We start from the raw sequence: 27,579 nt of genomic DNA on the forward strand, positions 1-27,579 counted from the left end.
CAACATTGTTGCTTTACATGGAGTACCACTGTCCATAATTTCTGATCGAGACAGCCGTTTCACGTCTCATTTTTGGAATAGCTTCCAACAAGCGCTTGGTACGAAGTTAAACCTTAGCACCACCTATCATCCACAAACTGATGGGCAAAGCGAAAGGACAATTCAAACGTTGGAAGATATGCTCCGCGCTTATGTGATATACTTGGGTGGAAGTTGGGAAGACCACTTACCGCTAATGGAATTCTCATATAACAATAGTTATCACACGAGTATTCAACCCCATTTGAGGCGTTATATGGTCGAAAATGTAGAACGCCCGTGTGTTGGTCTGAAACTGGAGACAATCAATTGTCTGGACCCGAAATAGTCCAAGAAACCACGACAAAGTTCTTCAAATCCGAGAACGACTTAAGACGGCACGTGACCGACAAAAGAGTTATGCCGACGTCCGTCGTAAACCGTTAGAGTTCATTGTTGGTGACAAAGTTCTTTTGAAAGTCTCGCCATGGAAAGGCGTAGTTCGCTTCAGCAAGAAATGAAAGTTAAGTCCTTGATTCGTTGGACCCTTCGAGGTACTTGAACGAATTGGTACCGTCGCATATCGTTTGCGACTACCCGAGGAAATGCAAGGGATACACGATGTATTCCATGTTTCAAATCTGCGAAAATGTCTAGCCGACGAATCTATTTCGATGCCACTAAAAGATGTAGAAATTAACGAGAACTTAAAATTCATTGAAAGACCAATACAAATAGAAGACTCTAAAACAAAGAAACTCAAAAGACGAACTTTGAAAATTGTGAAAGTAAAATGGGACTCACGAAGAGGGCCCGAATATACATGGGAACTCGAGTCGAAAATGAGAAAGAAATACCCCCACTTATTCTTGTGAAGCAATCTCGAGGACGAGATTTATTTCATGGTGGGGATGATGTAACATCACGGAAATTTCGAGCCAAAAATGTCAATTTTTCAAAGTCTAGTGACCAATTATGCCAAAATTCCAAACTCCAAGGTTGAAAATAAAAAAAATCTAATTTCTTGTCCTATCGTGATACGTGACGGGACAAAAGACAAGCCCATTGTGTATCGCGATGGGGCTTGGTCAAAGGTTCTGGAAGGAGTCAATAGCGATACGCTATGAGTGTGGAACCTACGTCATCGCGTATCGCGATAACGTGGTCTGACACGTTGTGACACGTGGCACACGGCGGCATCGTCTGCCGCCACGTGTCACCATGTGGCAACACGTCTGCCACGTGCCGCCACGCAGCATAACGCCTGCCACGTGTCGCCACATGGCAGGCCTACGCTGTGACTCAGCTAGCCTACGTCGCGCTACGCGACGGGCTAGCCAAGGAACCCATCGCGATACGCGATGGGACCCAAAATAATGTCTATAAATAGCAGGTCCGGGCTTTCATATTTTCACACCAAAACAACACATACTACTCTCTCTCTAACATCTCTCTACACCTCGAAGTTCGTGCCCTCGATCCATCTTGATAACCGTGCCTGATTTCTCGTTTTCCGTGCCATACCCCGATAATCGTGCCACCAGCCGACGATGTTATAAGCAAGAAGATGTTCTTGGAGTGACGTCCCGACAGTTACCTTGTAAAGCATGCCGACGTAGAAGAATATTGGTGTGTCTCGTTTTGCGTGCCGAAGAGAGGTATTGATCAAAGCAAGAGTTTAAAAGATCAAGCGGCGTCGAAGTGCTGCTCGAGTGTCTAGGAATATTAAAGCCAAGTAAGAGGTAGGCATATTCCGAATTAAATAATAATAAAATATTATAAAGGCTTAACCCTAAAGTCGTAATTATACTCGATGCTTCAAAAAATGCAACGAAAATGAATAACAAAGAAAAGAAAGAAAGAAAAGAAATATAAATATATATATGTGTGTGTGTGTGTTATATAAATATTCTGTGTTAAAAATATTATTTAAGTATAATGAGTATACTTAAATAATAAAGAAAGCAATACATTTCTTAAAAAAGAAGAAACGTAGGGTTTTACAAAATAAACCGAATGTTTATGAAATACTTTTAAACTAAAGGTTTTTAAGTAAAAGAAAAGTGAACTAAAGGTTTATCGAGATAAATTAAGACTAAAGGTCTTAAGCCGGATTGTATATCCGACTAACAAAAGTTATACTCGTACTATAGGTGCGAGATAGCAAGAGAAAGACTCACAGACGGTGTTGGAAACCGATCCCAATCAAAGGTGAATACGCCCCACTTTTACAAACTTGTTTTTAATCAAATAAACGTGTTATGTGTAAAACTTTACATGAGATTGAGTGTCTCTAAAAACATTGTAAATAAGAGTATAAGCCTAGCCCTCAGGCTGTAGTATACGTTTGTCTGGATCCTTATATATGTGGTTAAATGCGGTGGGCACATCGCACCACGCTTGGTCACGACCTCCAGCCACGATGGGCCGGACCTAAGTTATGTCCGAGTGAGACTGATCATGTGTATATTTATGGTACCTAAGTTATGTCGAAACGTTGCGGTGTTTTGCTGAGGTGACCTAGTGTAGAGACTCGAGTTTATAATGATATTCTTTTAACTTAATTATTCCTAAGCCAATATGGGCCGAGACTTACGTGGTCTCGAGGGGTGATTAAGTAAAAAAAATATTTTCGCGTCAGCATATTCACCAGCATTCGTTGCTGACGCATTTTATAACATTTTGCAGGTAATCAAGAATAGAGCTTGTGAAGACAAAGTGCTCAAGAATCCGATGGCTCGGATAATTTTTGTTAAACTTAAATATAATTAAATGGTGGTTTTGTAAACTAAAAACAAGTAAACGTAAATGGAACTTTCGTTCCATCTTTTGTATTGTAAACATTTTACAACTTTGATCCTTATATTTTATAAGACTTCCGCTAATTGAACGTAACTCTGATTTATATACAATTATGGTACCAACTGTTGGGTCGCACTCCTAGGCCTAAGATGGGGGTGTGACACATGTGTTAATTGGAATATTAGGATTAGCAGACTTAAATATCATTAATATACGACTACTGTTTTAGCCATATATTCTTTTGAATTATGGATAGCCTTGTTACTTATGCCTAATATAATGACATATTTTTACAACGAGACTTCTCCTCAGAGAACTTAAAGCTGGAAGTAATACTTGTATTTTGTCTATGAACCTTAGAATTATCCTCTATAAGATTTGAATGGTAGTGAGTTGAATAACATCTTATGTTCCACTGCCATATTCTTTTCTTTTACCTGTGTTGCTAATCAACATACTCGTTTTCCTTTTGTACCTTTGAGTGTTATAGTACTTAAGGCAACAGGTTGTAATAATAGAAAATTTTAGTATGTAATGCATTAGAAAAGTGTACTTATTTCCATGTGTGAGCCGTTAACTTTATAGGTCATGGTATTGTACATTATGATGTATTTAGTAATGCCACATAACCTTATAGTTAGAACTTTTAAGGAGTGCATGAATCTTAGGAGTTATTTCGATTAGTCTTAGGAAAAACTAAATCTAGAATAACTCTAATGATAACATTTATTTATATAAGTTCTTGATTATCAATATCGTAAGAGACATTATGATTGACTCATTCTATTTGTTATGCTCTAGTTTTTGATGGAATGATTGTTATTAGAAAGAGCAATATGATAGTCATATCATGTCTTAAGAGATAATTAAAACTGAGAAGAGCTAAATATTATTTAAACTCTTTATGATGTAAAACTTATATTATGTTTAATATTAGAATGGATGATTTGGATGTGATAGTTATTTAGAAGAAAATTATAGTGAGTAATGTCATGGGATATTAAATAATACAGATTAAATTTATGATCATTAGATTAATGAAGGATCATTAATGTGAGGATCGTTATATTATATTGAAGATGTGATATGTCTATTATTAACATCAAACTAATAGACTATAATTAAAAGTTCTACTTAAACAAAAAGTAAATCACCTTTGGGCAGAATTAAATTTTATTTAAATATGTGTGCAAAACAATTGTAACACATCACCTTTGGGCAGAAGCGAGACAATTATTTTAATTATGCACGGGCTAGTTTTGCTAGATTAAAATGTAACACATCACCTTTGGGCAGAAGTGAGACATTTTGATCATGTTAGGCAAAACTAACAAAAGCTTTAACTAGACTTGAAATATGGGGTAGATGTAACACATCACCTTTGGGCAGAAGTGATACATCCAAAAATTCATTCAAGTTAAGCCTTTTTATGTTTTGTAAATTGTTATAACATTTAAGTGTTTACAAAATATTTAATTAGTTAATAGTAAAAGAATGTTTAGGGGTAAGGATTTTTAAGTTTCCGGTAAAACCTTAGTTCTCGAGAATTTTAGGTTCCCGTGAATCGTCAGTTTCCGGCTTTTAGCGGGTTTTCGGTATTTGGGTGTTTACATGATTTTATGGATTTTTCGAAAAATGTTGATTCCGGTATTAGTGAGTTTTCGGGTTTATGGGTTATGACCCCAGCCTATAAACTCTTAGAACCCATAATCTGTTTTAAGCCCATAATACATGATTTTTTATTTTTTTTAATAACCCGTAAATTGGTTTAATCCCTTAACCCATATTAACTAAATAAATAATGATAAGATTTGGTTCAAATCTTTTTAGTGATTAAAAATTATATCTATTTCCTATTTTAAGGGGGTTCAAATCTTTTAAGAAAATACTAAAACTACTAAGTTATCCAAGATTTAAAAAAGTATTTCTATAAATAATCATTAACAGATTTTAATCTAGATTTGGAACCAACATATATATAATTTTCGATAATTATGATGAACACGAATAACATCATCGAAAATTTTAACAATTAAACATACAAAAAAAAACTGGAATTGAAATCTTTAATCATGATTTTAATATATTTCAAAAATATTAAGGTCTATTAAATATGAATTTTAGCGATTTTAAATAGTTTCATATATTGTTTTCGTAATAGAACATGAAAAAGAAACCAAAAAAATAAAGGTTTATCAAGTTTTAGTCCATGTCTTCTGATTCAATTCCAGATTTAGGGAAAACATGAAGAACTGATTAATCAACATCATTCCGATGCCACATGTTGATCAGTTCCTCATTTAAGCAATAGAAAACATAATAAATATTAAACCTATGAGCCTGTTACAGCATGGAGTGTCATACCCCAACCTACAACGGAAATGTCGGGGCGTGAGCTGATTGCCACAGCTCACAAGGTACTATCATGCAATTGTAAAGCGACAATATCTAATTAATTTATTAATTGTCAACGAACATTTAAGTACACCAAAAATAGAGAAAATTACAATACAAAACCAACTATTCTTGTTTATGTTTAACATCCTAACGTCATCTCTACGTGAGCTTCAGTTCGATAAGCAATCCAATCTATAACCTGAAAATGCGTACAAAATATATATATATTTGTCAACAACACATGTTGAGTGAGTAGATTCACCAGTTTTGACACAAACAAAATGATAATATATAATGATATAAATAATAGAGTAAAAATAAGCAAAACTGTTATCTGTGAGTATAAACAAAGAAATTGTTAAGCAAGTAATGAGTGTCGGTGAAACCATTGCCAATGCGATCTGGCTCCGGCCACTACGACGGTCGTATGATCATACTATAATGAGATTATGTTGGACCTCTCCGAATGCGATTCAAGTAAGCAAGTAAGAAAATAACAAGTAACAGACAGTCATTCAATTGATACACAACACAAAGATCACAGTTTGCGTTTGAGAAATAATAAGATAAATAATTTGATAAATGGTACTCAAGTGCCTTCAAAACATTTGATAACAAGTAAAATAGGGGAGTGGTTACTCACCTGATTAGTAGAACAAAACACAAGTGAGGACGTGAGAATGGTGAACCCTTCGGGATTTACCGTCAAGGATTCCTAATAACATAATATTATAAATTAATTAATAATAAGATAACATGATTTAATAAATTACGATTTCGGTGATTTGAGTTATGGTTGGGTATTGTAATGTTATTGATTGTTCGATGGAAATTTATTGATATTATTTATACAAAACAACATTATTGTTAACCATTTATTTATACGATGATTATTTGTTTCATTATATAAAATACCAACACAATATAATACATTTTTATATAAATATCTAAATAAAACAATTAAATACACCAATTAAATAAAATGATTTGAGTAAATATAAATCGAGATATAATACTATAATTAAATAATTATAACATAAACGTTTTTAAATAAATATTTATATTTATAATAATATTAATAATGTTTAAGCAAATATGCATTTTGAATTGTTAACGAAATTTAAGGATAAAAATATATCTAATACGTTTGTTCTATTCTTGTCTAAAATTAATACATATATAATAAAGATAAAATTTCTAAAGACCTTTAACGACGAGAAAGCGTGAACTTAAACTGTTGGGTTTCAATAAGGTTTATTTAAAACAGTATATACTTATAAGACGTACAAATTATATATATATATATATATATAGAGAGAGAGAGAGAGAGATCAAGGTTAAAATAAGAAGTAAATTTATCCTAAGAAGTGTAGAAAGTGTGTTTTCACCACTATATCTATTAAAACACACCGAACAAAAACCACACCACAACTAAAATAAAACACACCGAACAAAAAACACACTTTCCATATCCACCGTCAGATCAACATATCTAACACACCAGATTACTTTTTACACTTCTTAGACAAACTCCACTTCTTATTTTAACCCCACCCTATATATATATATATACACACACACACACACACACACACCAAAAATTCATGACGAGATTATTTGTCAAGAAACATAAATTTTACGGTGTCGATTTAACAAAAGAAAAAAATATGTATTTGATATTTATTATTAATCATAAATAATTAATAAAACACGTCCAGGGGGCTCGCACCCGCACCCCTGGCCGGTTCAAAGGTTTAAACCAACACAAACCAGCCAAAGGGCTGGTGCGTTCACTTTGTTAATATCCAAGAACAATAGCATATATACAACAGCCGATTTTATCCCTAAATCAATTAAGAACCCTAATATTTAAATCGATTAATCCGTTGCATATTGGTTAAATTTAGGTTAGTGTTAATGTAATTAGATTAAAAACGAATTGAAATCATACAACAATTACCAAATCCTGATGCGTAGCGATGGTGAACGGTCACCACGAAATCGACAGCCAAAAGATGAGTCAAGAACATGCATTGGCGGCTTAAAAACGAAATTAATTATAGGGTCCCTTCTCGTGATGCCCAGAGCAACGTCCCGACGAGTTTAATTGGATTGAATACAACTGTTAATGACCTAATGGTATTATGAAATACCGCCGATTGGTAAATACCCCTATTCCCATATATCAGATCGTTTTTTCCTTAGTTAGACATGTCAGTGAATGTGCAATTATGTAATATAAACGATTCCTACGATCAATTCCATGTATACACCGAAAATTACGGCTCAAGACAAGAAATTGGGTATACGGGTTGGACCTAAACCGGTCTGGGTTAACGGGTTTCATTCTGGGTTAATGGGTTGAATGAATTATAATAATCATATTTGCAAATAAGTCCTTGTACTAAAGAGATGGGTGCATAAAGGGGTTAAAACTATAGTTTAGGGTGTAATTCGTATATGAATGAAAGTTATTTTGATAAAATAAATAAATAAAATAAACAATAATAATAAAATATTAATGACTAGATAAACGAAATGCTTCGTTAATTAAACCCGATAACGAAAACGGTTTGGGTATATATTATATGAAAAATCCAAGTTGTTACAGGCTCCCATACTTTAGGGAATTTCGTCCCGAAATTAAAGAATAATATAATAAAACCATTACATTTTGTGGAACGGAAAATTTTAAATATAATTTTTTAAAAGTAATCATAATACAGAACTTTGAATAGTCAATGCAACGCTCCAAATGCAAATCCGATAAGGGCACTTATATATAGGATGTATCAGCGGCGTATCCACCATGTTCTTATCATCTCTTCCTTTGTACCGTTACTCCAACTACTTTCGATTCTATGTTATGACACACAATTTCACGCATTATGATTTCCATGCGAGGACTTCAATAATTATGTAGGCCTCCATAATTACTTAGGTCGTCGGATGGTCCACATAACTCGTCCCATCGTGTGGGTTACAAAAGCATTTGAAAGACATAACTTTGTTAGAAAATTTGTAAAACCTAGAATATCATCATTATATTATAAAGAATATTTCTAACAATGCAATTTTGGTGAACATCCGAGTTTGTTGAATGAAGCAAGTGAAAATTTAAAAATAACTTAAAATTTAAAAGGAAACAAAAACCTTGAAGTTGGGTTAGGTGATGTTTTGACAAATTAGGTCGAGGTGAACGAGGATAGTAATTTAAGCCAACTAGCAAATTTTTGTGAACTTTAACAATTAAGACAACAAACAAAACTCTATAAATGTAGGGATAATATCAACAAATTTTTTTTTTATTATTATTTTTTTTGGTGAAGAAATTAATTCAATGATTAAAGACGAACCTTAAAATGAATAACATGTGAAATCTTTAAATATTATAAACATTCAAATTGGACTTCTTAAGCTTGAAAATACAAAGTTGAACAATTGTAAGCGAAGACTTTGAGGGATTGTCAAGTTATATGAGGAACTTATAAAATTTTGAGAGAAATCTATACGAAATTGTAACATTAAAATTGTGAATTAGAGATGGGATAAGTTAAAAAAAAGTAATAGTAGTAGTAACTAAAAATGCAGAAATATGTATGCAACAAGTTTACAAATTGTAAATAGATGGAATTGGGATACGGATATTCCCGAACCACCGAGATAGTCTTATTCCAGTTAAATCTTTAAAATTAGTTATAATATGAGGTGAGTCATTGGAATATCCCCCAAATTACAAGGAATTTTCCTATCTTTATTAAATCTTTATAATTAAGACAAAGAAATTGTAATATTCATAGTTTATAATGAAGATAATAAATAAATAATGAATGTTAAAGTGATAATGAAAATAAAGATGAGTTGAGAATTAATATATTTAAATAGAAGAAAACGTGGAGCTGGATATGCATGAACCACTATGACTATTCCAATAACAACTAAAGAAATCATCGAAATATTTTTAAATTCTCATAATGTATTAAAATTGGAGTAAAGAGTTGAAATATCTATAAACCACCGTGCGACTTCAACTAAATAACGAAATCTAACAAAAGTGAAAATGGGTTGTTGTGATCCCCACGAACCACCGCATGTTTTTAACAAAAATCGTGAAAATGTCAATAAATGAAATGAGTGGTCATGGAAATTTAATGAAAAATTCCTTTTAATAATGTAAATTAAATTAAATAATGAGAGAGAAAATTTCCATAGTGGAGATAATTTTTGTTTAAATGATGAATAGTTCAATTAATAATAAAACTACAACAATTATATTTTCACGATGAAAATTTATAAGATGAAAGATAAATTGTGTAACATGAGATCAATAAATATATGATGTACCAAAAATATTAATAATCGAGGTTGAGGGTATAAATTGACACGCTTTCAATAATTTGAGAGATAACAAAATAAATGAGAAAAGACAAATTAAATAATATGATCAACTAATAACTGACTGTTGAAATTTTGTCTTTTAAAACTGAAGAATTGTTTCAGTTTATGAAAATCTAAATATTTTGATTAATTGACGTAATGTTAACGAATCAACTCCTAAAATTTTTGATTAAATAAAAAAAACCAGGCAGATAGAAAAGTATGGCAACCAACGATATTGATCTTTGGAAAAAAAATTATTGTATGCGAAAAAGATACTTAAAATGATGGATTTTTCAGGTTGGGTTTGTTCCAAAATAACTAATTTAGACAAATAATTGTTTAAGGTATAATTGAATACAAAATACGTTTAGACGAAAATGATGAAGACGATAAAAAATCTTCTTTGTGAAAACTTAACTGCGATTGGTTTGATTCAAAACACCTTTGTTAATTGAGTTTATGAAAACTTAAATAATTAAGATTGAATGATTGAGGCACATCGAATAGGTTTGCGAAAACAAGGTTTGACTAAGGGAGGCTTGATGAAATTAAGTCTTGTGCGTCTAGAATCGAATAAGCGAGAACGACCTTGTTACATGAAAAAAAGGGCTGAAATGCATAGAGTTGGTAGGTTTAAGCTAAATGAGCATGAGTAGTATGGTACGGTGTCGGTATAATTTGAACTCGGCGTGCATGAGTAAAGAACAATGCGTTACGTAGGTGATTAGGGTCTCCATAATCGTAGAAGGCAAGTGTAGCAGGTATATAAAGCTAAGTCGGCGAGATAGACCGTTGTGGGATGTCTTGTGTTGTAGGCAGTGTACGGCAAGTGTTAACGGGATAACCATAACGGTTATAGTGTGTGTAAGAATTACACAAGGATTGAGTCGGATGACGAAGGTCATAAATAAGATGTAACGATAGTATTCCGGTGTAAGGTTTCTTGTTTGGGACACTATAATTTCGTTTAGATTGATAATTGGTTTACTTAATAACCTAAACTCGATTATTAAGCTTGCGCTTGTTATTATCATTGTTATGAGGGTGAGTAAGGGTTAATCGAAATTTCTCTGAAAGAAATTAGTGAACAAGATTAAATTGATTGTATTAGTGTTTTGAGTTAGAATTTATACTCGCTACCTGTTTGACTGTACTTGTGGTCATAAAGCGGGTGTAGCGAATACATGATCTATATTGTTTGATGTAGAAATCATTCTTTAATTATTTAAATTGAGATTAAATGAGTATAAATAATAAGTTGTGTAAATTTCTTATTAGTTATTAAGAAGAAAAAAAAATGAAATTCGACATACGTTGTGCTAGCGTTAATCATGGCTTAAGGATAAGTCAGAATTTAAATGAGATAATCTATACGACAATTTGTTAAGTAGATGATATGTAAGGCCCCGTTACCGGTGCCTCACATTTGATCGTTGGATATACTCATTAACATAGTTCTAAATATCAGAGTTAATAAAAACATTCGTGGAATATTAAAAACATTCAAACCATTACATTACATGACCATTAATTCTTGTCTTAACGAGCATTCAAATTATTTAAACATAAAACATTGTATTTTAATTATCATAATATAACACTTCATTGAGATGCTAGTGTCTTAAAACCCATGCCATGTGCTTCCTCTCAAGAAAGTTGCCTCAATCTACTCACCTGTGTGCATACTAAAAGTTAGCAACGCTGAGTGAGTTCTAGTTAATCACATAACTTACTTTTCATACATATATACGTGCCCGAAGGTACGCATTACATACATAACCTGCACTTCATTCATCCATACACATTTATAGCTAACCTTACATTATAAAGGGCATTTCACCCTACATACCTCTGATATTATTAGGGTTTGGTACCCTCCATCCTCGGATATTATTAGGGTTCGGTCGCCCTTCATCCTCGGATATTATTAGGGTCCGGTACCCTCCATCTTCGGATATTATTAGGGTCCGGTCACCCTTTCTTCCATACCTTCATACCATACCTTTCTATATACATAATTGTAAGTTTCATACATACATACATCATTCATTCTTCATATATAAAAATTTTATCATCAAACCTTTACCTGGCAGTACATGCAATATACGAAGATCGTTCGTGTACCGACAAGCAATCAATCATACCCTTCACAAAAATCATATATGGCATACACTTATCACTTAGGATAAGTGTATTAACTAATCACATCGAGTATGCACACAGCCCCGAAAACATAACAAGGAATGGGGCTAGAAACTCACCTCAATGCGGTTGTGTTCACCGTTTACGGTTATTCCCCTCTTTAGCTGTGCACGACTAACTGTATAACGATTTTGCATATTAATGACGAGATTATTTGTCAAGAAACATAAATTTTACGGTGTCGGTTTAACAAAAGAAAAACATATGTATTTGATATTTATTATTAATCATAAATAATTAATAAACCACGTCCAGGGGGCTTGAACCCGCACCCCTGGCCGGTTCAAAGGTTTAAACCAACACAGACCAGCCAAAGGGCTGGTGCGTTCACTTGGTTAATATCCAAGAACAATAGCTTATATACAACAACCAATTTTATCCCTAAATCAATTAAGAACCCTAATCTTTAAATCGATTAATCCGTTGCATATTGGTTAAATTAAGGTTAGGGTTAATGTAATTAGATTAAAACGAATTGAAATCATACAACAATTACCAGATCCTAATGCGTAACGATGGAGAACGGTCACCACGAAACCGACGGCCAAAAGATGAGTCAAGAACATGCATTGGCAGCTTAAAAACGAAATTAATCATAGGGTTCCTTCTCGCGATGCCCAGAGCAACGTCCCGACGAGTTTAATTGGATTGAATACAACTGTTAATGACCTAATAGTATTATGAAATACCGCCGATTGGTAAATACCCCAATTCCCATATATCATATCGTTTTTTCCTTAATTAGACATGTCAGTGAATGCACAATTATGTAATATAAACGATTCCTACGATCAATTCCATGTATATACCGAAAATTACGGCTCAAGACAAGAACTTGGGTATACGGGTTGGACCTAAACCGGTCTGGGTTAACGGGTTTCATTCTGGGTTAATGGGTTGAATGAATTATAATAAACATATTTGCAAATAAGTCCTTGTACTAAAGAGGTGGGTGCATAAAGGGGTTAAAACTATAGTTTAGGGTGTAATTTGTATACGAATGAAAGTTATTTTGATAAAATAAATAAATAAAATAAACAATAATAATAAAATATTAATGACTTGATAATGAAAACGGTTTGGGTATATATTATATGAAAAATCCAAATTGTTACATGGAGAGTAGTAATCGCAGCAGAGTATGGATGTAGACGACATAGTTGTCAGCTTGATCGAGTTCCCCTTTAGGATGTATAGTTAAGGATGGTGTTATGGTTCTTGAAAGGAACATGATTTAGGAGAGATGAGACACACAAAATTGTATGTGTGTGAGATTAGGTTATGATGTTAATATTTATCTCTCTATATATACACCCAAGGGGAAACCCTTTATTAGTTAGTAAGGGTAATATGGCCCATCAACAATTACCAAACTAATATATGATAAGATATAATTAATTATTTGATCTAATATAATATAAATGATTATAATGGCCATATATTTAATCTTACAGAGCGACATTGGAATTGACTCGTAGATTGGGATTGAATTTGCATATTTATGCAACGAATTGAGGTGTCTAATTCAATCAAAGAGTGTGAAATTAGATTTAGTCATTTAGGTTATTTACATTTATGTCACCGCGTGAAATTGATCTCGACATTTAATAGTGTCGCTTACGTAATGTAAGATAACTCATTATTGTACAATAACTCACCTCTAAAAATAATAACCTAAATAACAGTTCGAGCAAAACAAATGAACTGAACGAAGCAAGGTTTGCTCATACTTGGTTTGTTATTACATTGAATCAAAACTGAACGAGACTGTTTGAATTTTGGACTACCATTAGGTTTAATTGTGGAAAGAATATGTTGTAACTGCCAACTAGTAGTCCATGAAGAAAGAAGAATACCACATTGGTTTTCATAGGACCAAAAGTTTACAGGAAATATAACACGTATATGCTTGGTGTGTGTTTATCATCTTTTTTTATTATAACATCTCATTTATTTGTGAAACAATTTATCATCAAATCATAAGTATATTATAAACTTTCATATAATAAAAACAATAAAATTTCAAAAAATAAATAAATATTAAAAACAAATAATATAAAACAATTATCCCCCATATTACAGGGGTTGTTTTATTATATTTGTGTTTAATATTTATTTATTTTTTGAATTTTTATTGTTTTTATTATATGAAAGTTTATAATATATTTATGGTTTGATAATAAATTGTTTTACAAATAAATGAGATGTTATAACCCGGTTTAAAAGCTATATGAGTTTGATGACACCCAAGATCCGTTTATTTTATTTACTATAAAATTAGTTTTTTAATTATAAATTATAAATTATAAATTATATTATCTTTTTTTAAATATATCATATATTAATTTTTAGTATATCCCTACTTTATAGGATTTTTATATCAAATATTTGGTGAGATTGGTTTTTAATTTAATGAGATGTTATAACCCGTTTAAAAATTATCTGGGTTTGATAAGACCAATACCTATAAATTCTATCAAACGCATGAGAAGTCTCCATTTAAAAATCAAGCAAATCTGGTGACTCCAAAAAAAAGGAAGCAACCATATCGCGACACATAGGATTTTTATGTCTTCATTTATATATATTATGTTATGAATATCTATTATTCAATATCAAGATTTACCCATCTAGATCTACCAAGCAAGTGGATGAGCTCTTTGTCAAACTTATTGATAATGTCCCATACTACATGACCATCAAATAGTTAATCTTGTCTAGAGAAAAGGTTAATCTTTTGTAGTATAAATACTAGCTCAATGTAAAGGAGAAGATGCACCTCATACATACAAATTCATAAGTGATACATTTCACTACTTTCTCTCTTTACTAAATTTTCTAAAGTTCTCAAGTTTTAGCACTAATCTTGTGTTAATTCTTAAAATTATAACACGTTATCAGCACGAGCCGCTTATATCCTAACCAAGAAAGGTAATAGACACAAAGGTATCTACATAAGCATCATAAACACTTCTTTAATTATGTACATTAGATATATATCTATGCATATACATATACTAACTAATATACTGAGTAATAGCAATAATGTGTATAAACATTGTTATTAAAATTTGATAACTATTCTAACTTTTATTTATATATGCACACTAATATCTCATTTAGAAGTTAGATTTATTTACACTAACAATTCTATTCTTATTATTGTGCATACTAATTATATATATTTTATAAAATAAACTGTATTTAATATCTTAATTATTATCTTACTTTAAAATAATTAATATTATATATTATATATATACACACACACAAACGGTAATATTACCGTTATAAACGGTAATATAACCGTTATAAATGGGTTATAAACCTCCACTATAAATAACAATCATTAACCCCATTTCATTTACAACAAACATTCTTCTTATTAAATTTATCCAAGATAAAATTCTCAAAATGATTCACCCGGTTTTGATGTTGGTCACTATAATGCTTATACTACTTCTCATTCTAATTTTTAATCTCCCATCTGAAGAGTTCGGCATGTTCTTTTTCTTTTATATGTTTATAGCACTACCAATGTATTGTATCTCATTGTTGATTGATATATATGGATTCTAATATTTATCTTATTATTTGCTCTATTATGTTTAGCAACAAAATGTCAAATATAGCAAAACTCGAATTCCCAGCACTCAACATTTCTGGAGAAAATTATATGTCTTGGACAGCAAATGTCAAAAGACATTTAAAATCTATGGATGTGTTAGACGCAATCCAAGAATACAATGATTGCTCTGACCAGGATAAAGCAAGAGCTGATGTTTTCATCCATAAACATATTGATGAATTGCTACAGCATGAGTATTTTAATTATGATAACCCATATATGATATGGGAAGATTTGAAAAGCAGATTCGGTCATCTAAAGGAAGTTTTACTTCCTACTTCTAGAGATGAATGGAACAGTCTTAGGTTCCAAGATTTTAAGAGGGTAAATGATTACACCTCTGCTTTATACCGAATTTGTTCAAAGCTAGAATTTTGTGGGTATCCCGTAACAGAGGAAGAAAAGTTAGAGAAAACTTTCTCCACGTTTCATGCATCAAATATAAACTTGCAAACACATTATCGTTTGCAGAATTTTAAGAGATACTCTGATCTAAATGCATTACTCCTTGTAGCCGAGAAAAATAATGAATTATTGATGAAAAATCATCAATCTCGTCCCACGGGTTCATTAGCAATACCAGAAGCACATGTTGCTCACAAAAGTTCTCATAAAAATTCTGATCATAAATGGGAACAAAGTCGAGGACGAGGCCGTGGACGTGGACGTGGTCATTTTGACAAAAGGCATTTTAATGATCGTAAGCATCCATTCAAATGGAACAATAACTCTTACGGTCGTGGTCGTGGCCGTGGTCGTGGTCGTAACCAGAGAGCCAATAATTATCATGTCCCACACAATACCAATTCCAACCACCAAAATAAATGGAATGAAGCTGGTAGGTCCGAAAACAATGGCACTTCATGTTTTAGATGTGGAAGTACAAACCACTGGGCAAAGGCTTGTCGCACAGCTCCACATCTGTGTGAACTGTACCAAGCCTCTCTAAATGGAAAAGAGAAAGAAGTGAACCATGTTGATAACTTTAATAATATCAATGCTGAGCTGAGCGTTGAAGACTTTAGGATGGAACTTTGAAACAAAGTTGCTTGACTACTATAATTAGATGCAATTATTAAGTGTGTTCTCATTATCTTTAATTATGTAGTTTCTCTTCCATGTACTACTTGTGTTTCAATTAAAGTTCTTATTAAAATATCATATGTCTTCGTTATACACTTATTTTTTTTTCTCTCTTAATATTTTTCAAGATTTAAAATGAAAATCACCGGAGCACAAGATCAAACAAATGAAGAAGATATATGTATAGCGGATAGTGGAGCCACGCATACTATACTTAGATCTAAAAAATATTTTTATGAACTGAAACCAACAAAAGGGATCATCAATACAATATCAGGTCCTACAAACTTGATAGAAGGAGTGGGAAAAGCTAATTTAGCATTACCAAATGGTACAAAGCTCAAAATAGAAAATGCTTTATTTTCCCCAAAATCAACAAGAAATTTGTTGAGTTTCAGGAACATATATCATAATGGATATGATACTCAGTCAAGGACTGTTAGTAATGAAAAATATTTGCATATCATAAGCAAAGATCAAATATTGAAAAAATTGCCAATGCTCCATTCTGGTTTGCATTATACATATATAAATGTGCCTCAAGCACATATGGCAGTCAAAGAAAATTGTTGCGATTCTGGTATCATAAACTTATGGCATGACAGATTAGGCCATCCAGGATCCACAATGATGAAAAGGATCATTGAAAATACACATTGGCATCCACTGAAAGGTCAAAAGATCCACAAAATAGATAAAATGCCTCAATGTACATCTTGTTCTCTTGGAAAATTAATTACAAGGCCTTCGCCATTAAAAGTCGATAAAGAAACACCAATGTTTCTTGAAAGAATTCAAGGTGACATATGTGGACCAATTCATCCACCATGTGGACCATTTAGATACTTCATGGTCTTAATAGATGCATCCAGCAGATGGTCTAATATCTCTTTATTATCGACTCGTAATGTTGCTTTTGCAAAATTTCTTGCTCAAATTATCAAATTACGTGCACATTTTCCGGATTATACCATTAAAAGAGTAAGGCTTGATAATGCGGGAGAATTTACATCACATGCTTTTGATGATTATTGCATGTCTGTGGGAATTGTTGTAGAACACCCTGTTGCTCATGTACACACACAAAATGGCTTAGCCGAGTCGTTGATCAAACGCCTTCAGCTAATAGCTAGACCATTAATAATGAGGACAAAACTCCCTGTTTCTATTTGGGGTCATGCAATTATGCATGCTGGATCATTAATCAGCATGAGACCAAGTGCAAATCATAAATACTCTCCCACACAACTTGTTTCTGGAAATGAGCCAAATATCTCTCATCTTAGAATTTTTGGTTGTGCTGTGTATGTTCCTATTGCACTACCACAACGCACAAAAATGGGTCCCCAAAGAAGGTTGGGAATATATGTTGGATATGAAACATCTTCCATCATAAGATACCTTGAACCTTTAACAGGTGATGTATTTACAGCACGTTTTGCTGATTGTCATTTTAACGAGACAATGTTCCCAGCATTAGGGGGAGAAATGAAAAAGCAAGAAAGAGATATATCATGGTGTGTGCCATCATTGTTACACCTAGACCCAAGATCAAAACAAAGTGAGACAGAGGTTCAAAAAATAATACATCTACAAGAAATTGCAAATCAGTTACCTGATGCATTTACTGATATAAACAGGGTCACTAAATCTCATATACCAGCTGCTAATGCTCCAGCTCGAGTTGAGATTCCAAGCAAGCAAAACCATAATAATGCGCCTCATGAATCTCAAAAACGTTTAAAACGTGGAAGGCCAATCGGTTCAAAGGATAAAAATCCTCGAAAAAGAAAGGGTTCTGAGAAGGATACTGACCCTAAGGAAGGAATGATTGACAAAACCTTCCCTCAGGAAAGAATAAATGATATAACATTTCCTCAGGAAGAAATAAATGATTCCAATAAAGAATTGTCAATAAACTATGGTAAATCACATATAATGTGGGATCGAGATGAAATGAAAAATATTGATGATATATTTTCTTATTCTGTGGCAAGCGATATCATGGAAGAAAATGATGACCCTGAACCAAAATCTGTAGATGATTGTAAAAATCGACAAGATTGGAACAAATGGAAAGATGCTATGCAAGCTGAATTAAACTCACTAAACAATCGAAAGGTTTTTGGACCTATTGTCATTACACCAAAGTCAATGAAACCTGTAGGATATAAATGGGTTTTTGTGAGAAAACGAAATGAGAAAAATGAAGTTACAAGATATAAAGCAAGACTTGTAGCTCAAGGTTTTTCTCAGAGGCCAGGAATTGACTATGAGGAAACGTATTCTCCTGTCATGGATGCTATTACGTTTAGATATTTAATCAGCTTAGCAGTCTCTAAAAATTTAGAGATGCGCCTTATGGATGTTGTCACAGCTTACTTGTATGGATCACTAGATAGTGACATCTATATGAAAATTCCCGAAGGATTTAAACTCCCCGATGCAATAAGCTCAAAGCCTAAGGAAATGTATTCCATCAAATTACAAAGATCCTTGTATGGACTGAAACAATCTGGAAGGATGTGGTACAATCGTTTGAGTGATTATTTAATAAGCAAAGGATACACAAATAATCTTATTTGTCCATGTGTCTTCATCAAGAAGACAACATCAGGATATGTGATCATAGCTGTGTATGTTGACGATCTAAATTTAATTGGGACACAAAAGGAAATTAATGAAGCAATTGCTCTTTTAAAGAAAGAATTCGAAATGAAAGATCTTGGAAAAACCAAATATTGTCTTGGTTTACAAATTGAGCATATGCATAATGGGATACTTGTGCATCAGTCAACTTATACTGAGAAACTCTTAAAACGTTTCAATATGGACAAAGCAAATCCTTTAAGCACACCGATGGTTGTTAGATCACTCAATGTTGACAATGATCCATTTCGTCCTTGCGAAGATAATGAAGAGATTCTTGGTCCCGAAGTACCATACCTCAGTGCAATTGGAGCACTTATGTATCTTACTAACTGTACAAGACCTGACATTTCTTTTGCAGTTAATTTATTGGCAAGATTCAGTTCATCCCCTACTAAAAGACATTGGAATGGCATTAAACATATTTTTCGGTATTTAAAAGGAACTGTTGATTTAGGTTTATTTTATCCTAACGATTCAAAAGAAGGGTTAGTTGGTTATGCAGATGCAGGTTATTTATCTGATCCCCATAAAGCAAAATCTCAAACTGGATATGTATTTAAGAATGGAGGAACTGCGATTTCATGGCGTTCTCAGAAACAAACACTCATTGCAACATCTTCAAATCATGCTGAAGTCATTGCATTGCATGAAGCCTCAAGAGAATGTGTATGGTTAAGATCTATGTCACGACACATATTGATTTCTTGTGGACTAGAGAAAGATCGAATTCCAACTCCTATCTATGAAGATAATGCAGCTTGTGTCTCGCAAATGAAGGAAGGATATATCAAAAGTGACAGAACAAAGCATATACCACCAAGATACTTTGAGTATACTCGAGACCTTATTAAAGACAATCAGGTTGAAATGAGATATGTCCAGTCCAGCAACAACTCAGCTGATCTTTTCACAAAAGCACTTCCCACAGCAACATTCAGGAAACATGTTCATGATATTGGCATGCGCCATGTACGAACAATGTAACGACCTGCAATTTGAGGGGGAGCTATATACTGCACTCTTTTTCCCTTAGCTAAAGTTTTTTCCGATTGGGTTTTCCTTTAGCAAGGTTTTTAATGAGGCAGTAATTCAATATCCCAAAATTTGCAAAGTGTCATCCAAGGGGGAGTGTTATGAATATCTATTATTCAAGATCAAGATTTACCCATCTAGATCTACCAAGCAAGTGGATGAGCTCTTTGTCAAACTTATTGATAATGTCCCATACTACATGACCATCAAATAGTTAATCTTGTCTAGAGAAAAGGTTAATCTTTTGTAGTATAAATACTAGCTCAATGTAAAGAAGAAGATGCACCTCATACATACAAATTCATAAGTGATACATTTCACTACTTTCTCTCTTTACTAAATTTTCTAAAGTTCTCAAGTTTTAGCACTAATCTTGTGTTAATTCTTAAAATTATAACATATTATAGATAGATAGATAAATACAAATATAATTCCCACCGGTCCCATCATAGTAAAGTAAGCTAGTTGTGGTCCCACCATAGGACAGCATAATACTAATTTCCAGCTTGACGGCCGCCTCTACCAATATTTCACTTTCATTTTGGTTCTCTTAATGGAAACATTTCACAAACAGGTGGTGCTCGTCACCGGATGCTCCACCGGCGGCATCGGCAACGCCTTGGCCCGTGCTTTCGCGGCCAAGGGCTGTCTGGTGGTTGCCACGGCACGCTCGATCTCTTCCATGGCTGATTTGAACGGCGCTCCTGACGTTTACTTTCTTCAAGAGCTTGACGTGCTATCAGATCAGCGTGTTCGAGAGGTTTTGGCGAATGTGATCGATAAGTTCGGCCGGATAGATGTTGTTGTTAATAACGCTGGCGTCCAGTGTCTTGGAGGTTCCTCTTTCTCAAGTGGAACATACGTTTAACACCAATGTTTACGGTATTTGTTTTTATGATATTGATTTATGAGTTTGTTGTTGTTGATGATTGCGTTGTTCTTATTTATATTAGTTCTGGTTTGGATTAGAGTTGTTTTAAAAATTAAGGAAAATTTGAGTAATTTGATTCAAGAATTTGATCTTTAATACTATCGATTAGAGAAAGTATACGTTGGAAATAAACTATCACAGACACACAACGAAAGAGTATAACAACAACACCAGATTTACGTGGTTTGATTAAGGCGTACTACGCCACGGGATGCAACTAGAGTTTCTTTTTTATTGCTCAAATGTACAAGTGAATATAATTACAATAGATGGTATATGTATCGACTCAATTAGGGTTTCTTACTTAAGAAACAAGAAAGCCAGACGAGCCTTCCACCCGATTAGGCCCGAAAGGTCTTCCGAAACCTAACACTGTTCTCACAGTCACAGGGTGCAGCCAGGAATTTATTATTGCTTTCTGATCTCACCGATAGAGACTAAATCAGGGTTGCAAAGTTAGAGAACAGGAAAAAATAAACAGACCATAATAAGAGATATAGGGAATGTCCAAAAAAGCTCTCATATCTTAAATCTTCATTTAACCCAATAAACATGTCTTCAAGTAACTGGGTCCAAACTGAGACCCAAGTCTTCACACAACACAAACTATATGTCCAATACACAACAATATATAATTGTAATTGATAGATTAGCCAAAAGGTTAGACACTAAGTAGTTAGTTAATCCTAGTAAACGTTTAAACTCGGTTTTGCCTAAAGTATTTGTTCTCGTCTTTCTTTTCTGGACCTTTTCAGTATTTATATACTTAGCATTTATTAGTGTTGAGAATCTTGATTAGTTATACATTGCTTGTGCCATATGTAGGTCCCATGAGGTTGATTCAAGCTGTTGTTCCTCACATGGCATCAAGAAAGAAGGGAAAGATTGTGAACACCGGAAGTGTAACTGCTCTGGCACCCGGACCATGGTCAGGTGTGTATAGTGCATCGAAAACTGCTTTACACGCGCTAACTGATACATTAAGGTTAGTGATCACTTGACATATTCTCATATCTTGATACCGTTACCCATATCTATACAAAATACTTTTCACTTTAGAGATATAAAACATCATGAAATCCAAGTTGTATATGTCAATTTATTGACAAGTATAATAGAATCGATGCACATGTTTACACTTCGAAATACAGTTTTGCTGGTAAACTGATATGCTCATAGGCATGAGGCGTACCGCCCTCAAAGCCTATGAGCATTGGTGGTCTCATCAAGCAAAATAAAGAGTACATACATACAAGTTTACCATTGAGGAGTAATCGGTCATAGATTTTCTTATTTCCGTCACTTTTATTAATAATTGGCCATATTTAATGTAGGAGGATAAACTTGTATGTAAAAATGCTTTTATGTTGGAAACTAATAAGGTCTGTATTAAGCCTGGAAAACGGTCTCAGAGTAAAAACAAGCCTTGAAATGGGCCGTTTTAGGGGGGGAAGAAGTATTAAAATGGGTGTATTTGCTTTTATGGCAACTAGTGGTGGTGGTGGGTAGTGCTCATCCATTTGGACTTGATTTAAGTTAACAAGTTTTATAATAGTGACCTGTTATATAAGTTTAGTAGACCCAAATGAACGATAGCAAAATCTCTTTACCCAAATTAACCCATTTCTTAAGAATGGTTCATGTTTTCCAGGTGTAGTTTATATGCTTAGGGGCGATATATAACTTTACGAAATGCCTCATGGGATTATATTTAGTTTAGTAAAATAGGCATTGATTGGAAAGTAAAAAACTTGGTTTTATATACTTATAGTTAGTTTCATTTTGAAATTTGAAAACAGGCATTGATCTCAAGACGGAAAATTAGTTTCATTTTGAAAAATGATATCAAAATAACAAACTTTAAATTCTTACAGTTTTTAAATAACCCCCTATAAAAATATAAATACAAACCTTTAAACCACTTAAACAGGTTAACCCGTTTAGTAAATGGGTCATGTTAAGGTTGACTTGTTTAATAAATGGATCATGTTCGAGATGACATTTTAAGGTTATATTAGTCAACCCAAAATCTGATTGAACCACAAAGTTTCTTTATATTGATTTTTGTGCATAAAAGGGTTACAATATGAATGTATATTGAATAAATTCCAAACTGCACAGGTTGGAACTGAAGCCGCTCGGTATTGATGTAATTAACGTTGTACCTGGAGCCGTAAGATCAAATATTGGAGATTCAGCTATAGCCAGCTACAATAAGATGCCCGAGTGGAAACTGTATAAGAAATATGAAGGCGCAATCAAAGAACGAGCATATTTGTCACAAGGTCCGAAAGCAATGGCATCGGAAGAGTTTGCAAACAAGACAGTAGTTGCAATCTTGAAAGAAGACCCACCTGCTTGGTTCTCTTTGGGGCGGTACTCAACTATAATGGCTATTGTGTACCACTTGCCTATTTTTATCACTGACTTCCTTTTGAAAAAGGCTATGAAATGCTCATAAGTTTTATATATCTGCAGCTTGAAGTTATTTTATAACTTATTTACAACTTTTTTTTTGTTAGAATTGGTAACTATAATAGATGGCGTGAGACGCTACTTTGAAATTAGTTTATAGAAATGGATTAGACAAGTCAACGCAATTACAACGTATTTATCACGAGTTAGACATGACATCTCAAAAGACAAAACAAATTTGTACCAACTAAGAAACTTAAAATCCATTGAAGATACATAAACATAGGGACGGATAACGGACCAGATTCAAGACTATAAAAAAAATCATGAGTTTAGATACGGGTATAGTATTAGACTATTAGATGATACTCGTCCCAAATACTCAATATCATATACAAGTTTATCCGAATATGCCCAAAAAATAAATTTTGATAAAAAAGAAATGTACCTAGAAACATCAATAGGTATTTTTGTAAACCAACCCGTATTACAAGGCAAATGCTCGATGGACGTCGGCTGATTATGAGAAAACATCCGTTCCATCGTCGTCCGATTAATTCTTTACTCAAAACCGCAGGAAAAATAATAGATTTGCTTTAGGCTGGTTTCTTTCAGCAGCTCAACGGTAAATCAACGTGCAACCCTAGCCAATGCAGAAGTGATTACACAAGATCCTTGACCAACATAAATCAGTCCAATGTATTATCAATCAAGATCCATAATATGGGGGGAAAAATTAATCTGCTGTATAAAATGAAACATAAAACATGTCAATTTGATCTGATAAAATAAAAAAAAGCCCAATACAGATAAACACTTCCAGATCCAAACTCAGTTTTGGCCTAGAACAAGAACAAACTTACGTTCGTTCATCAACGAACCACCAAGCTCGTCCCGGGCCCACTGTTCCTAAATGCATCACCTGCAAACATATGAATATACTACTTTACCACTACCACTATCTTTACACTGATCTAATCCCTAATCATTCCCAAATTTCCCGAGCCCTAAGCCTTGCCGCAACTTGTTCATCAGAAAGCGGTAAGTAGTAAATACGAGGGGTAGCCCTCGTCTTTTTAAACAGATCATCCAATGTCACAATTGGCGGGTCAACTTTCTCAGGAGGCGGTGGTGCACGGTTCCTAACTGGCGGTGGGTTAGACAGCGTTGGAGGGCGGATGGAAGGGGTAGTGGTTGTTTCAGGCTGGGAGATGGCTGTGGTGGTGGTTGCGGGCCCACCCGGTTCTTAACTTCTTGTGGGTCCACAAAGTCAGCCATTAGCAGACGTCCACCGTTAACAGGCCATTGCAAGTTGCATACAGCATTTCGTGTATCTATAGCTTCTTCCACTGATGCATACTGCAGAAATAAACATATCATGTTAATTATTTAATAAATGAACAAACATGAACAAAAACTATCTGTTCGTTTAGTTTAAATTCGCTTATGTTTGCACGTTTACATTCATTTATGTCCGTATTTACGTAAACGATTCTTAATATTTTAATTTAAATTTTTTTGGCCCATCACAACTTATTCTAGTTTTAATAAATTCTTAGACCCGGCACATTGTTCTTCACGTTACTTTGACTGGTTTTAGGTTAGTTATGTAGGTTCATCTATGTCAGCAATGTTTGCTCATTTACATTCGTAAACCGTTTGTTTTATACTGTTACCGAATGAACATAAACGGACACAAACATGCTCATTTTCTTAACAAACGAACACGAACAAGGAAACCTCGTATGTTTAATTAGTTAAACGAATGAACACAATCAAAACCCTATAATTAAACCTCTATAACTGAAAAATATAAGGACGTACCTTGACATAACAATGAGTTTTGATTTGATCCATCCAGAAACTAACAACCGTACCCGTTTTGCCAAGAAATTCTTGCACGGCCTTTAAAGTAAACGGACACAAAAAGTTATCAATTCAAAGAGAAGTAGTTGGGGTCTTTGATGATGGGGGAACAGAAAATATATATAAAAAAGTAGTAAAAAATGACTCTAGAGGTTGAAGTGTATGATAAATAATTTAATACCAAATTTCAAAAAAATACACTATATATGACAGGTGGCAGCTTACCGACTCGCTACTTGGGGAAATCTTGACTGGTTGTTGACTCGGATCTTGTAAAGGCGGGTTTGGAAGGGATCTGAAGCGTATCCTTAGGTGTGGTGGAAGTTGAATGATTAGTTGATCGTTGGTTGGGCATGTTAACGTTTTCAGAATTTCATATGCGCTGTCTTTTTAGTGTTTCATTGTTTTCTGATTCTTTGTTCTGGTATGTCACGCATAAATTTATATAGTTGTGTACATAGTTTAAGTTAAAAATTAATTTAAAATGGTGATGAATCATGAAATGTAACACAGAAGGTTACAGTTTTGGTGATAGAAACGATGCTTCTCATTGAGTTACCCTTCGATCTTTCTTGCATTAATGCTAAAATGAGGGGAATAAAAGGCCAACAAAAGAGAAATTTAAACCATATGGGTCAAGGGTGTACATCATCAGTGGCAGACCCAAGATTTTTTCCCGTTGGGGTTCATTTTTTCCGGTGGTCAGATTTTCGCAACCAAAGGTTAAACTTGTCGGATCAAACATCGTTCGGGTTGGGTCGGGACAATCAGGGGTGGACATACCTTATGCCAAGCCGTAGCCTCCGCTACGGCTCAACATTGGAGGCTACGGCTCAACATTTGGTCGATTTTCGTGTTTCGTTACGGCTGGATAAAAATAACGTTCCGGCTAAGATTTTAAGCCCAACTAATATATGTTTTAAACCCAATCAAAAGATAAAGCCCAAACAAAAAAAACCCATTAACCTACCTTTCACAACAACAACAAAAAATCATACGCACCTTTTAAATGCTTTATCAAAACATCTTCAAAATAAGAGTCAAGATTTGTTGGAAGCGTCTAAGTTGATAAGCGGGACAAATCGAGCATTGAATAATCTAAGACAAACCGGATTTGATAAGATGTTGGCAAAAGTTACATATTTTTGTGAAAAAAAACAAGATTAATCTGTTAGATATGGAGGAAAGTTACGGTAATCAAAGAAACCGGAAGTATGTCATTACTAATCGACATCATTTTGAGGTTGAAGTTTCTAACACGGTCTTGGATATGCAAATTTAAGAACTTGGAAATAGATTTAGTGAGGTCTCAATTACTTTGTTAGAAAATATGTCGGGTTTAAATCCCTGTGATTCGTTTTCCAAGTTTGACATATCTAAAATAGTGGCTTTTTCAGAGATGTATCCGAATGATTTTACTAACGAAGAAAGAGGGTGTATTCCGGGTGATCTTACGACCTTTTATTACACTTTAAGGAAGATGGTAAATTTGCAAAACTTGGTGGAATGGGTGATCTTGCTCGTGTAATGGTGGAAACAGGAAAATACACAACTTTTCCTTTGGTTTATCGGATATTGAAGCTAGCATTGGTTTTACCGGTTGCAACTGCAACCATTGAAAGATGTTTCTCTAAATGAAGCTTATCAAGACGGATTTGCGCAATCGAATGGGTAATGAGTATTTGAACAATGCTTTAGTTTGTGTGATCGAAAGAGAAACGTTTGATAAAGTAAATGAAGAAGATGTAATGGCTCGGTTTCAAGCTATTAAAAACCAAAGAGGAGATATTTACAGCCCAACATAGATCCGCCATTGTTGGTTCGTTAACCCAGTTAGTTTAAATTTACTTGTTGTCGTGTTCTTTATATTTGTTTCGTTATCATTGTATTAAATATGGGAAAAAAATTTTGAGCGCTTCTGCTCGGTTTCGAGTCTAATCCGCCACTGGGGACAATGAAAACATAACAAAATAAAATATCATAACAAAAATATATAGTCATAACCCGTTCAAGTTTAAAGAAATCAGGTCATAAATTCTAAACCAAACTTAAAATTCATATTTTAAACTTTATTATCAACGATCCTTGCATAATTAGCCTAAAAATTCAAGTTATAAAACTACTCTATAACATATAATGTAGTGTTTAAGTAACTAACTTCTTATAAAACCGT

At 33.7% G+C, this 27,579-nt stretch overlaps 2 pseudogenes across 1 annotated transcript; one reads left to right on the forward strand and one right to left on the reverse strand.

Moving 5' to 3' along the window:
- Positions 1-20,729: 20,729 nt before the first annotated feature.
- LOC143634223 (short-chain dehydrogenase RED1-like) lies at positions 20,730-23,635 on the forward strand (annotated as a pseudogene). The gene is made up of 3 exons (XR_013153810.1): positions 20,730-21,076; positions 21,951-22,110; positions 23,247-23,635. The product of XR_013153810.1 is annotated as a short-chain dehydrogenase RED1-like (transcript).
- An 890-nt stretch (positions 23,636-24,525) lies between these two features.
- Positions 24,526-27,579, reverse strand: part of LOC143634216 (uncharacterized) — a 62,013-nt pseudogene continuing 58,959 nt past the window's right edge.

The sequence above is a fragment of the Bidens hawaiensis genome, unplaced genomic scaffold (genome assembly GCF_021521415.1).
Source record: "Bidens hawaiensis isolate Kalapana, Puna unplaced genomic scaffold, B.hawaiensis_p1.1 tig00007035_1, whole genome shotgun sequence".
Lineage (NCBI taxonomy): Eukaryota > Viridiplantae > Streptophyta > Magnoliopsida > Asterales > Asteraceae > Bidens > Bidens hawaiensis.